Raw genomic sequence first — 12606 nt, 5'->3', positions numbered from 1 at the left:
TCATAAGCATGCCTAACAACAATGTCATTTAGGAAAATGTTCGTGCTGTCAACTTTGAGCAGAATGACAACGGAATTTGTTTAAGAAATAAAGAACACTAATATTAAAAGAAAATCAAACATTGACATAATAATAATGAAGGATTATAGCTTGGAACAACTGGGGAGCTTCGTAATAATGCAATTAATAATTCAATGGATAAAATGAACAAGCATGTATCTTGCCAGACAATCATCAAAATGTTTCCGTTATTTTTAAGCATTTGTTACTTATATATGAATATGTTGAATAAATAGATTATAACATGTCATTTTCCATACATCTCGAACCTTGTATCATCCTTTGACCAATATGATTCTTCGGCTGACATGGAAGAATAGGGATGATACCACGGCTGATACGGAAAAGGAAATGTCATTAACTACAAGAATTAACATTTATCTTACCTCCTATACATTTCTAGGAATGTGATTGGTTAAAAGCGCCCTCGTGGAGACCGTGTATATTTCATATTAGGTTAGTAGGGAGGCGGGGCTTATCTCATACACGGTTAGTAGTGGTGTTACGTCCCTTTATATTCCTTATAAGGTAGTAGGGAGGCGGGGCTTATTTCATACACGGTTAGTAGTGGTGTTACGTCCCTTTATAAAAACAAAACGGTACTGAGAAAAAATCGTAAAGGTTTCAACAGACGAAGAAAGTGATGATTAAGATTGAAATTAATTCATAAAACACATTTAAACCTAACAAGTTGTTATTGTTGGGATCTGTTTTTGTAGGATCAATGGAAGTAGTTTCTTAATCCTAACAGTATTGAAGACTTGCTCATTTGATAGGTCACTAGTCTAAATTTCACACGTTAAGATAGTCGGTAAGATAAATTCGTTACATAGTGTGCTAGTGACCTAATACGGTATATAGGGTCAGTAAATTCCATATGGGGATTCGAGCTTCGCTCTCACCCCATATGGAATTTACTGACCCCATATATACCGTATTAGGTCACTAGCACACTATGTAACTAATAATCTCTGTTGATAAGGTTGAATAATGTACATAAGTGTATCAATTGAGGTTGCCACAAAGACCTTGTCAGTTACAACAAATACAGGGAATAATTTTGTTCATACAACTCGTAAATGACATCAAATATCAGCGTATAGTTAACATGTTTTTAATGATAATGCGATGATGTGAATCCATTCTTTATGTATATTTTTATAAGTCAAAAACATGGAAAAACCCAATTTTCAAGTAGGAAATATTTGAGAACTGTAGTTTGTATATAGTCATCTAAAATAGAATAGAATTATCTTTCTTTGTACTGATTATTTGTATTTGTGATGCAGTTATATTATATATATTGATACACAATAAACCTATTCATTAATCTGAGGTGTTTATTTTACATGTATTATGCGACCAAAACAACCTGGTTACAAACAGGTTACTAGAATGACGCTGTATTTCCTACCTCTTTTGTTTTGTTTTCTCAGCTATTCAATGTTTGTATTATGCTTTAAACTAGCAATAATGTGGCCTCGAACATCACTGAAGACACATTGCGCATCTGGTTTAGTAAAATGTGTACCGTTAATGTTATTACAATGTTTATATATCTAAGTGGCATTGTAATAACTAGTTAGCTAAACGTTTACAAACAAGGGTCAATAAAATGAACTCGTAATTACTTATATTTACCAAAACATCTCCAGTTACTAAGATGTTAAGGAAAAAAAATGAAAACAACACTTTATCAGTTTCATGCGTCCGAAGCGCTTTTCTGGATTTACCTCCATCAGAAACGCTCATAACCTAATATTTGAAAGCCAATGATGTACAAGAACCGAACCAGTTGAAGATATTGTGTCATAATTTATGTTTTCTTTCTTAAATTCTCTGTTGATATATTTAGAAATTATAAAAAAAACCAGGATACGCATTCCCACAGGCAAATTTGACCAAAGATGGATTTGACTTTTATTTTGTATGTCCCTTTTTGTCTTACATCTCCTGAAGTATTCCATTACTTTTACATCTTTGACATTTAAAGTTTTGGGTTTGAGCGTTCTCAGTGCAAGTTATTCCGGAATGCACTTCGGACTCACAAAATGTTTAAAGTGTTAGTTTACACATTTACAATATCATAGCCCAAACTTCCGTTTTCTCATACAGTTTTCTAGCAAATGCAACAATTTAAACATTATGAATTGGACCTATATTTATACTGCTAAAACAATTTAGAGGTTACATCCGCTTTAAACTGTGTTTTTATTATTCTTTTTCAAGAGCAAAATTTGGCATAACCGATAAGCCATTCATAACGAAATTTTGAATATTGTTTCTCTACCACCATTTTGACTAATTTCAAGTACGATCCAATTTTCGACATTTTCAGACTTTTTTTACCAAATTTTTTCATTTCGAAAATTTCTCTGATTGTTTTGAAACTTACGGTTATCAGTATTCCACTTTTCGACAAGTTGTTTTTTTTTTTTTTTAGAAAATTGGAAATACTTTTTTATTCAAATAAATGACCCATATTTTAACCATACAAAATTTCAACAATACAATTACAGTCTTTTGTTTACAATTTGTCGACAATAACTAAACGGCTGAAAATGCTTAATTGTAGCCAAATTCCAATAAAATAAGATCATTTTCTTGTAGGAAAATAGTTCTGGGAAAAAATAAAAAAATTGTAGAAACCCGATTTTGAAAGAAAATGAAACAAGCTAGAATACTGACTTCGGATGCTTTTTTTTTTATTTTGAATGAGTGTGGATTCGCATGGCAGGTAATGCATGCATACATGTAGCAGGAAGCTTGTACCTTGTCGATGCACCAGATCGGCTCCTTTTGAAGTTCATGCGATTCCCTTAGTGATTATGTGTTACATTTTTTTTGTTTTTTGGTAATCGATTAACGATATTTGAACATCGGTAAACTACCGTCGCCTTAATTCAAGCGTTTAACATGATCACCACAGTTCAATGTGAGAAAAGCTTCCGAGTCTCTTTGTAAAGAGTACATTTTAAGAAGAAGAAAAATATCTTTAGGTGAAAATGTATGCAATTATAGTGGAACATGTTAATCCGTAACCCTTAAACGTGCAATCGTCGTACTACCTTTCAAATTCATTTGCAATCAATTACCATCAAAGTGATCGCAGAATGTAAATGACGGATATGTTTCTACCTAGTCCTTTAAAATGTTCATGTTTTTGTGCCTTCGTGTTACTCCTATTCTTGTAGATAATATTCCGAAACTAGCCTTTTGGAAGCGGGCATGAGAGCGCAGATTTTTACTAATCGAAAACCATACATGTTAAAAGCTGTACTTTGACCTATAATGGTTTACTTTTACAAATTGTGACTTGGATGGAGAGTTGTCTCATTGGCACTCATACCACATCTTCTTATATCTATGTAAGTCAATATCTAGCAAAAACTAAATAATTTGTATTCCACTTGTTTGGCCGAAGTGTCCTTCGTGAAACGCCACCACTAGCTATAATTCAGATACATTCGTGGTTTTTATGCTCATTTTAAATTTTATTGGCTTCCTCCCATACCACAGTATTGCTAAATTGAAGATTATTTTCAATGTTAGGTCAAATATGCCCTTTTCATAATTTTCTGATATTAGGTGGTTATGTAGGCGTTGGCATAAATTTAATATCCTAGAAATAGTGTATTCAATGACATGCTCAAACTGATAATAAAAAAGAATATTTTTTGTACCATTTTTAATTCTTAATTATTCCATTAAAAATTTATAAATTATAAACAAATTAAGGTACCATTCCCTCAGGCAAAGTTGTCCTTAAAATAATTTGGCTATTCTTTTATGTCACTTTAAATCATATGGCTCTTCATGTATTCAATTAGGCATCATTAGCTCTCAAATTTGTGGGTTCAAGCGCTTCTGATGAACGTTAATCCAGACGAGCGCTTCAGATTCACGATCTTTATCAAGTGCAAATTTCATTATAATATATGTTAAAGAGAGGCGAAAGCTACCAAAGGGACATTCAAACTCATAAGTCGAAAATAAACTGACAATGCAATAGCAAAAAAAGAAAAAGACCAAAAGACAAACACAGTATACAAAACACAACATGGAAAACTAAAGACTGAGCAACACGAACCAAATCAAAATCCGCGGGTGATCTCAGGTACTCAGGAATGATAACAGATCCTGCTCCACATGTGAGTACACTACTTGTAAGTAGACTTATTCTTAACAAAAGAAGAAACATTTTGTTTGGCTTTCATACCATCATTTTCATTCTACATCCTCCAATTGTGTACAATCAAAAAAACAATTCTTAATTACTGAGGCAAAATGTGTTTGTTTGGTTATAAGCCAGTGCTTAACGTGTTTAGGAAGAATTGTTTAACTGAATAAACCTAATAAAACTTGTCTTGAGCTTCAACTTTTTTTGTAGAATATTCTCAACAAATCAATGAAAATAATTTGTCTATTGGTTTTTAACTGGATTACATCCCAGTCTATATCGATATCGTTTACAACTTTAAATCTAAAATAATGTAAAGTATCATGTCGTTAGTTGAGGACAAACTTCCTCGTACAAATTATAAGACATCACAAGAGAAAAAGCTATTGAATACGGAAGCGTATATGTGCCGTGTCTTTGTGAGTTATTTTCTCCGTTTCACGAGTTTAAAATAACGAGTTGCTGACTTACTTCTCAACAACCCGACTTGTAAAATCGCCCATTAGTGTCTTAAAACGCAATATTACAAGTTGTATATTGCACGTCAGCATGGTTTTATGGATTTTAACAAAATTTTGGTGTGTAGTTAGTTAGTCTGCATCAAGATCTAGAAACTTGTTGGTACCCTACACTTTATCAAACTATTGATTATTTCCTATTGATAATTAAGGTCAAAGGTCAAGATCACAACGAGACAAATCTTTATGGGCTCCAAAATCTTGTGAACACTTTAGTGTCAACATCGTTTTGAGGGATACTTACCAAACTTGTTGGTACCCTACACTTTATCAAACTATTGATTATTTCCTATTGATAATTAAGGTCAAAGGTCAAGATCACAACGAGTTTTATGGGCTCCAAAATCTTGTGAACACTTTAGTGTCAACATCGTTTTGAGGGATACTTACCAAACTTTTATTATAGTTAATTTTTATAGTCCTTTGAAACATCTAGATCCAGTTGCCATTTGATTTTCAAGGTCAAAGTTAAAAGTTCAAGGTCACAGTTGGATATAAAATATTTCTTTAAGATATATACATGACGAGGATATGTTCTGTCTTGCGATGTCCTTGTTATGCCCAACCTTAATTTTCACGAAATGGGGACTGAATGTTTAAATGAGATACTGGGGCATTACTTCATAGGATTGAAAGCAATATTTTGTGCAATTTGACTAGTTTTTAACTATGTTATTTTTGTATTTATATAGATTTTCTGTGTTAAAAACTTTTGAACCTTTTGAATTACTAAGGAATTTATACCTCCAAGCACAGATTTCCTAAGCCGTATTTGGCCAAACTTTTCGGCATTTTTCAATGCTCTTAAACTTTGGACTTTATTTGGCCTCACAGCTATTTTGATTCCAGCGTCATTGATGAGCCTTGTACAGACGAAACGCGCGTCTTGCGTAGAAAAAAAACAAGCCTGTTCTGGTACCTTTGCCGATAATTCAGTGGTTCCCAGGATTTCAGAAATCACCATGACTTTTGGTTCAGTAAACCATTTTTCTTTACCGAACCAGATTCTGTTATACAGGAAATTTACACATATGATTTGCACAAAATTAATAAAATTCTACTGTTCACTTGGCTACAACTTAACTGGACCAAATCATTTTTACTGGACTTTCCTTATGTCGAGTGACCTTGGGAATAACTGCAATTGGATAATTATTAACATATGTTTTATACGAAACTACCTTTTAATTTGAAAATTTTATATTAACCTTGTGTTTTTTATTAGTCCGATGTGACCCCAGGAGACTCATTGATAGTAAAAGCAGCACAAAATAAACAAATTACATGTATAGCAAAACAACAAAGAAAGTAAAAAGAAAATTTCAGCACGCAAATAGAAATAGAAGATAGATGTAGCCCGTAGTCATATATTATCGAACTGTAAGTGAGAGCATAGTAAAGCTTTGTTGTTTTTTTTATACTTTTAGGTAGATGTATTTCCTGGTGTACCTCAACACGCAACCGTCGCAGAAATTATTGAGTATTACTTTAAAAAAATGTATACTGCTCACAAAATTTTAGGATTTCTTACTTTCTTGCATGGCATTGTTATCAGTAGAAGAACGTTTTACAGAATAACAAAGAAACTAGGCTTAAAGAGGAATCGTGCATCAAAAAGCGGAATGGACATTTATCAGCAGCTGAAATATTTGCTAAGAGAAGGATATTCCAATCTAGGATATAGGTCATTGTGGAAACTTTTGAACACGCAGTGTGGTATTCGGGTTACACAAAAAGCGGTGAGACTTATGCTAGGAGTGGTGGACCCTGAAGGTGTGTCATTGAGTTCATCCCATCGATTGAGGAGGAGGAGATATTGTAGTAAAGGTCCGAGCTTCACAACTCATATTGACGGGTACGATAAATTAAAACCCTTTGGGATAAGCATTCATGGTGCTGTTGGTGGATTTTCAAGAAAGATACTTTGGCTCAAAGCGATGCCTTCCAACAAAAACCCGCTTGTTGTAGCTCGCTTTTATATCGACTACATCAAATAATTGAAAGGAGTGCCGCGGGTAGTTCGATGTGATGCCGGAACTGAAAATGTTGTTATTCGAGACATTCATATGTCTCTTCGTTCTTCGCACAGAGATCATATGTCTGGGAGTAATAGTTTTTCTGTTGGACGATCAACCGCCAAAGAACGGATAGAAATGCTTTGGAGTTTTTTGAAAACGTATTTTACCCAATTTTGGAGAAATTTCTTTCATGATCTCATAGACGATGGATTGTTAAACAATGCAATTCCTATTCATCTTGAATGAATTAGATTTTGTTTTTTAGATATCATCCAAACTCATTTGACTATGTTTACAGAATACTGGAATTCTCACAGAATTCGTTCACAAAGAAACCTGGAGGGAATTACTGGAATTCCATCAACCATTGTTGTATGATGCAATTGATTATTCTCACCCTTTACCGTGTAGCAACATAAGCGTTAGACAGGATTTCAGAGGTGTATACGGAAACAGTGCCGATGAAAGGGTATTCTGAAGAGTTTCTTAATTTGGTTGAACTGGCAACCGACACTAACAGAATTGAATTCCCAGAATTTACCACAATACAAAATGCCTTGATTATGTACCGTTCTTTAATACACTTGTTAAATGAAATAAATTAAAATGAGATATACCTGCATATCAAGCTTGTCATTAACAAAATCAATCAAGAAGTGTTCGAGTGCTTAGAAACTCTGTTGTTCGTCAGTCCGTCTAACCCCCAATTTTTTGTCCATCTTTGTCTGCTTAGCACACCCTACAAGTAAATACTAGCGCTGATGGGGAGAAAATTCTACACACTTATGGCATGCAAACGTTTGATATATATGTGCACGAATGCGTTTATAGTCCCATCCATCATTTAGATTTGGACCAATGCTTCGAAGATATACTTAGTTTAAAATAATTCAAATCATACCGACTTTCCGACCTAAATACAAATCTAAGGATAAAAAGAAATAAATACGTTTGCCTCGTTGTGACCTACATAAATATTAACGAATCTAAGCTCAATGGTGGTCACCCGCGTAGAAAGTTCTTATTTAATAGTTAAATGTTAACCTCAGTCTATATACAAGGAATTTTTTTTTGTGTGTACAAGGGGAAGATTTTATTGACTTCAATAAAGGGGTGGTTTTATTTTTGGTCTTGAGCTTGATAATTTCGAGTTGTAATGTTTAAGAAAATTTTAGTTCATATGTGGTGCCACTTCCTGTTTCCCGACAGTTTGAAATTTATAACCACAGTGTACTTTTAAGGAAAATTATTTTTCAAAAGTTTTGGCTTCTTTGAAAGCGTTTAATCATAATTTGTTTAAAATTTGTTTTTAACAACTATATGCATGCAGTGACCTAGGTCCAGACACGATTTTGGTCTATCCACGATAGTCTGTGTCCACAATTGCTTTATATGGTGCTTCTTTAAAATATTTTAGAAACATGAGGCCCCCTGGATAATCATGAGTGTAAAGTAGAAAAATTAACTCATGACACCCAGTGCACGAAGTTTATTTTATAATATGCAATAAATTCGTGTGTGAAATTTTCACTTATGTCCTTGGCAAGACTAAGCTTAATTCAGAAAAAAGTATTATTATCTGAAACAAAAGGTACCCAACCAAAATTCTCCAATATTTTAGAAAACCTCAAAGAGAAGTTGGGAAATATCGTTGGGTGTTTTACACCTTAGGTCAGGCGACCAACCAACTTGGCCGTCGTTGTTTCTGGTAAAAGGCAACTACGTACATGGGATATATACTCATGCACTTTGTATGTTATGCTTTTATGACGTTTTTGTCTGCTGCTACTGATAGGAAATATCCTTTGGCAAAAATCTTCTTGCATGTAACCATTAGCTATAAGTAGTATATTTTGATGTATATAAATATTTCATTCTGAGTGAAATATTATAAAGGACATATTAACTTACTGATCTTAATTTCATTTTGGCTAACCCAATAAAAGATTTAATCGATACATTTACAATCTAGCAGATATCGCTGTGCTGTATCCGCATAGTATAAACGTTATGTCGATTAAGGAGCTGCACTAAGTGTCAGACGTTGTATTTGTTCAAATATAAGCATGTATATCATAAGGATAACAGTTGCGCTGTACGGTGACCAGAGTTGTTACCAATGTCAATATCTCTGTAAGGTGACCAGAGGTAACTAATGTCAATATCTGTGTTAGGTGACCAGGGTTACCAATGTCAATATATCTGTAAGGTAATCAGAGGTAACACTATCAATATATCTGAAAGGTGACCAGAGGTAACCGATGTAAACATCTCTGTAAAGTGACCAGCGGTTACCAATATCAATATATCTGTAAGGTGACCAGAGGTAACCAGTGTTAATATATGTGTAAGGTGACCACAGGTATCCAGTGTCAATATCTGTTTAATGTGACTAGAGGTAACCAATAAGAAGATGTGTTATGTTGTAACCAATGAGAAGATGTAGTTAAATTAAGCAATTACAGATTACAGTAGGACGTCTACACGTTTACACCGAACGGCAAGCTTTAGAGGGCCCACAAATGACCAGTGTAAACAATGCTAACGGGAAAACCAACGGTCCAATTTATAAACAAAACGAGATACGAAAAACACCTATGAACTACCCCAACAGACGACAACCACTGAACAACAGGCTCCTGACTAAAGACAGGTGCATATACAAAGCAGCGGGTATAAACGTTTTAACAGGCATCGACCTTCATCCTAACCTGAGATTGTAGTGTAACATTACGACATTAAAACACAATATAAAATATAATTGATAATTGCTTAATTCACCAAATCTGTACAACGTAAACAAAAAAAAAAAACATACTTACACCGAACAAATGAGTTAGATCCATGACACGTAAAACGAGGACGCCTTTATAACATGGAAGTTAAAAGTAACAATAAAAATATGTGGTATGAGTGTCAATGAGTCAACTGTGTTTAGTATTTAGCGATAAAATGTCGTTTTATTTTTAAATAAAACATTACGTAAATGGTGCTAAAAAAATATAAACAAAACGGTAGATTTGATAATTATAATTTTGTTGTTCTGAGAAGTAAAATTTGTATTGTCCAGAAAGAATAGCATGAACTGTTGAAATATGAATTGATAAAAAATATATTACACATTAAAAGTAGTGAGACGCAATCGTAGGATATAAAAGAAAATGAATTAAAATTGAATTGAATTGTATCAACAGTCTGTTGGACCGTAAGGATTTAACTGTATAATAAATATTTATAATGCTATGTTTAATGAAGCATTTGCTAAAAAAAGAAATGAACGTAGATGTGTATTTATACATCGCAAAATCATTCGAAATAAAAAAAAAAACGAATTTAGTTATGTTTTAGTTTGTTGATGACAAAGTCGATTTTAGTGCCAATTAAAAACCTTATTCAAAGATCTTATTACAATACTATCAAGATAACCTTTACTTGTAATAAAATTTAGAATGAAAATAGGGAATGCGTCAAAGAGACAACAACCCGACCAAAGATCATAAAACAACCCAAGGCCACCAATGGGTCTTCAATAAATCTAGAAAATCCTGCATCCGCAGGCGGGCTTCAGCTGGTCCCAAATCAAAAAGTAAAAATGGACGTCACACTTAACCCCGAAACATATAAATGAACTGAAATTTAAAAAAAAACATACAAAACTAACAAAGCCAGAGGCTCCTGACTTGGGACAGGCGCAAAAATGCGGCGGGATTAAACATGTTTTGTGAGATCTCAAACATCCGCATATACCTCTAGCCAATGTAGAATAAACAAACACACAGCAATACGCACAATAAAACTCAGTTTAAAAGAAGTCCGAGCTCGATGTCAGTATATGTACACAGGAAAAATATGCAACATATGTTTTCCTATGAAAAACATATATGTTTAAAAACATGTTTTTCATATGTTTAAAAACATATGAAAATGTATGTTGAGAACCCCTCATGAAAAACATATGTATTGATCATATGAAAATCATATGAAAAACATATGATAAACATATGTTTATAAAAAATCATATGAATAACATATGTTTTTCATATGATAATCATATGAAAATCATGTGAATAACGCATGACTAAACATATGAAAAACATATGTCCATTCAACAGGAATAATGCTATATATATTCATTCATAGATTAGCTTCTGCACTGAGTGAAATCAGTGAAATTTCCGTTAAACTACTGGTTTTAATACTTCTTCAACACTTGTTTTAATACACCTTTCCATTTTCTACTGGTATGCCCCCCCCCCTTAGAAACACATGGCAACCCAGCATCCTAGGTCAAACTAATCAACAAAATGGCGGTTATTATGAACATTGAATAATAACAAAGTAAATAATTTGTTATAACAAATATAGATAAGAGCAATATATTGTTTATATATTTGTTTTTGTGTTAAAGTATGATGAAATAGTTACTCCTGAAGAGTTGAGAGAGATAAATTAATGACATTTTGAAGAAATTATGTCTATTTATACTGAATAAAAAGAAACAATTAAAATACTTTTGCAAATTTCAAGCTATTAAATTACCCTCATTCCCCAAAAATATAATCTAACAACTAGATATAGAATATAATATTGCATGATTGATAAGATAAATTACAGGTTTAATTAAGCATGGCTAATGAATGCTGATAAGTGTGTTTACTGTGTAGAAAATCACAACATGGGCAACTTGTAAAACAAGTTGCTTTCTTTAAAAAAAGAAATGCAATCGTAAACCCAAATGCTTGCTTGGCATTAGATATAAGATAATTGATTAAAAAAAAAAATTTATTGTTTTATATCATTTTTGTTATATAAGAATTAGAAACTGACAGTGACTGTTTACTTAAAGTAAATACTGTTCAATGTGGGGTGAAATATTCTTGTTAAAGGAATATTTTTTTCTCTCCTCTCTCCCGAAAGACATCATGTTAAGTCACCCACTTGATGTTCCATTCTAAGATGCTGGTTTTTGTTTTTAAATTAGAGTTTGTTTTTAGGCTAAAGTTCAAATGCAAATGTGAAGAAATTTAATCAATTAATGATTATATGTGTTTAAGAAATGCAATACGTGAACCTGTAAAATAGCCGTTTTTATTGAAATTTGAGATATGTTCATGGTTATTTGAACAATGGCTTGATATTGATCATTATTAAGATCATTACACCTGCTCTGTAAGGTTTTTTTATGCTTAGGGTAGCAAGCATTGGCAATTTTAAGTTCTGTGCTTTGTGTATGCTCTTAAAAAGTTTTAAATGACAAACCTCTTTTGTTAAAAACAAACACTTGTAAAACCTTTAACTCGCTTTGAAGATATTATCCGGATGTCCCTTTTTATTTTGATGTTTTCTTATATTTTAAATTGTGGGTCATGAAAAAAGGCCTGCAAGTTTAATTGTAAATATATACAATTTGAATCGCACTGTATCCTCTTCACCTTGATGACCGTTACCAATTATTCATTAAAAAAGATATTTATAGCCTAGACAAAACAGCTTACACCTTGTACTTATAAACAAACAAACAAAATTGAAAACAACAAAAAAACTAACATAATCAAACCTGAAATTACCACTGATCGGTATACCCATCACCTAAATATGAGTTTGTTTAAAGGTCACATTTATGAACTGTTGTAAGGTGTTCCTTTTTGTCGAGCCTTCGACTTTAGTCGAAATAGCGAGACAAAGCGATTCCACATTCCGTCGGTGTCGTCGGCGGTGGCGTCCACAAATATTGACTCTGTGGTTTAATTTTTTGAAATTTTAATAACTTTCTTAAACTATTCTGGATTTGTACCAAACTTGGACAGAAGCTTGTTTATGATCATAAGAT

Source organism: Mytilus californianus, unplaced genomic scaffold, assembly GCF_021869535.1.
Source record: "Mytilus californianus isolate M0D057914Y unplaced genomic scaffold, xbMytCali1.0.p SCAF_7, whole genome shotgun sequence".
Taxonomy (NCBI): domain Eukaryota; kingdom Metazoa; phylum Mollusca; class Bivalvia; order Mytilida; family Mytilidae; genus Mytilus; species Mytilus californianus.
Note: the sequence above shows the minus strand (reverse complement) of the source record.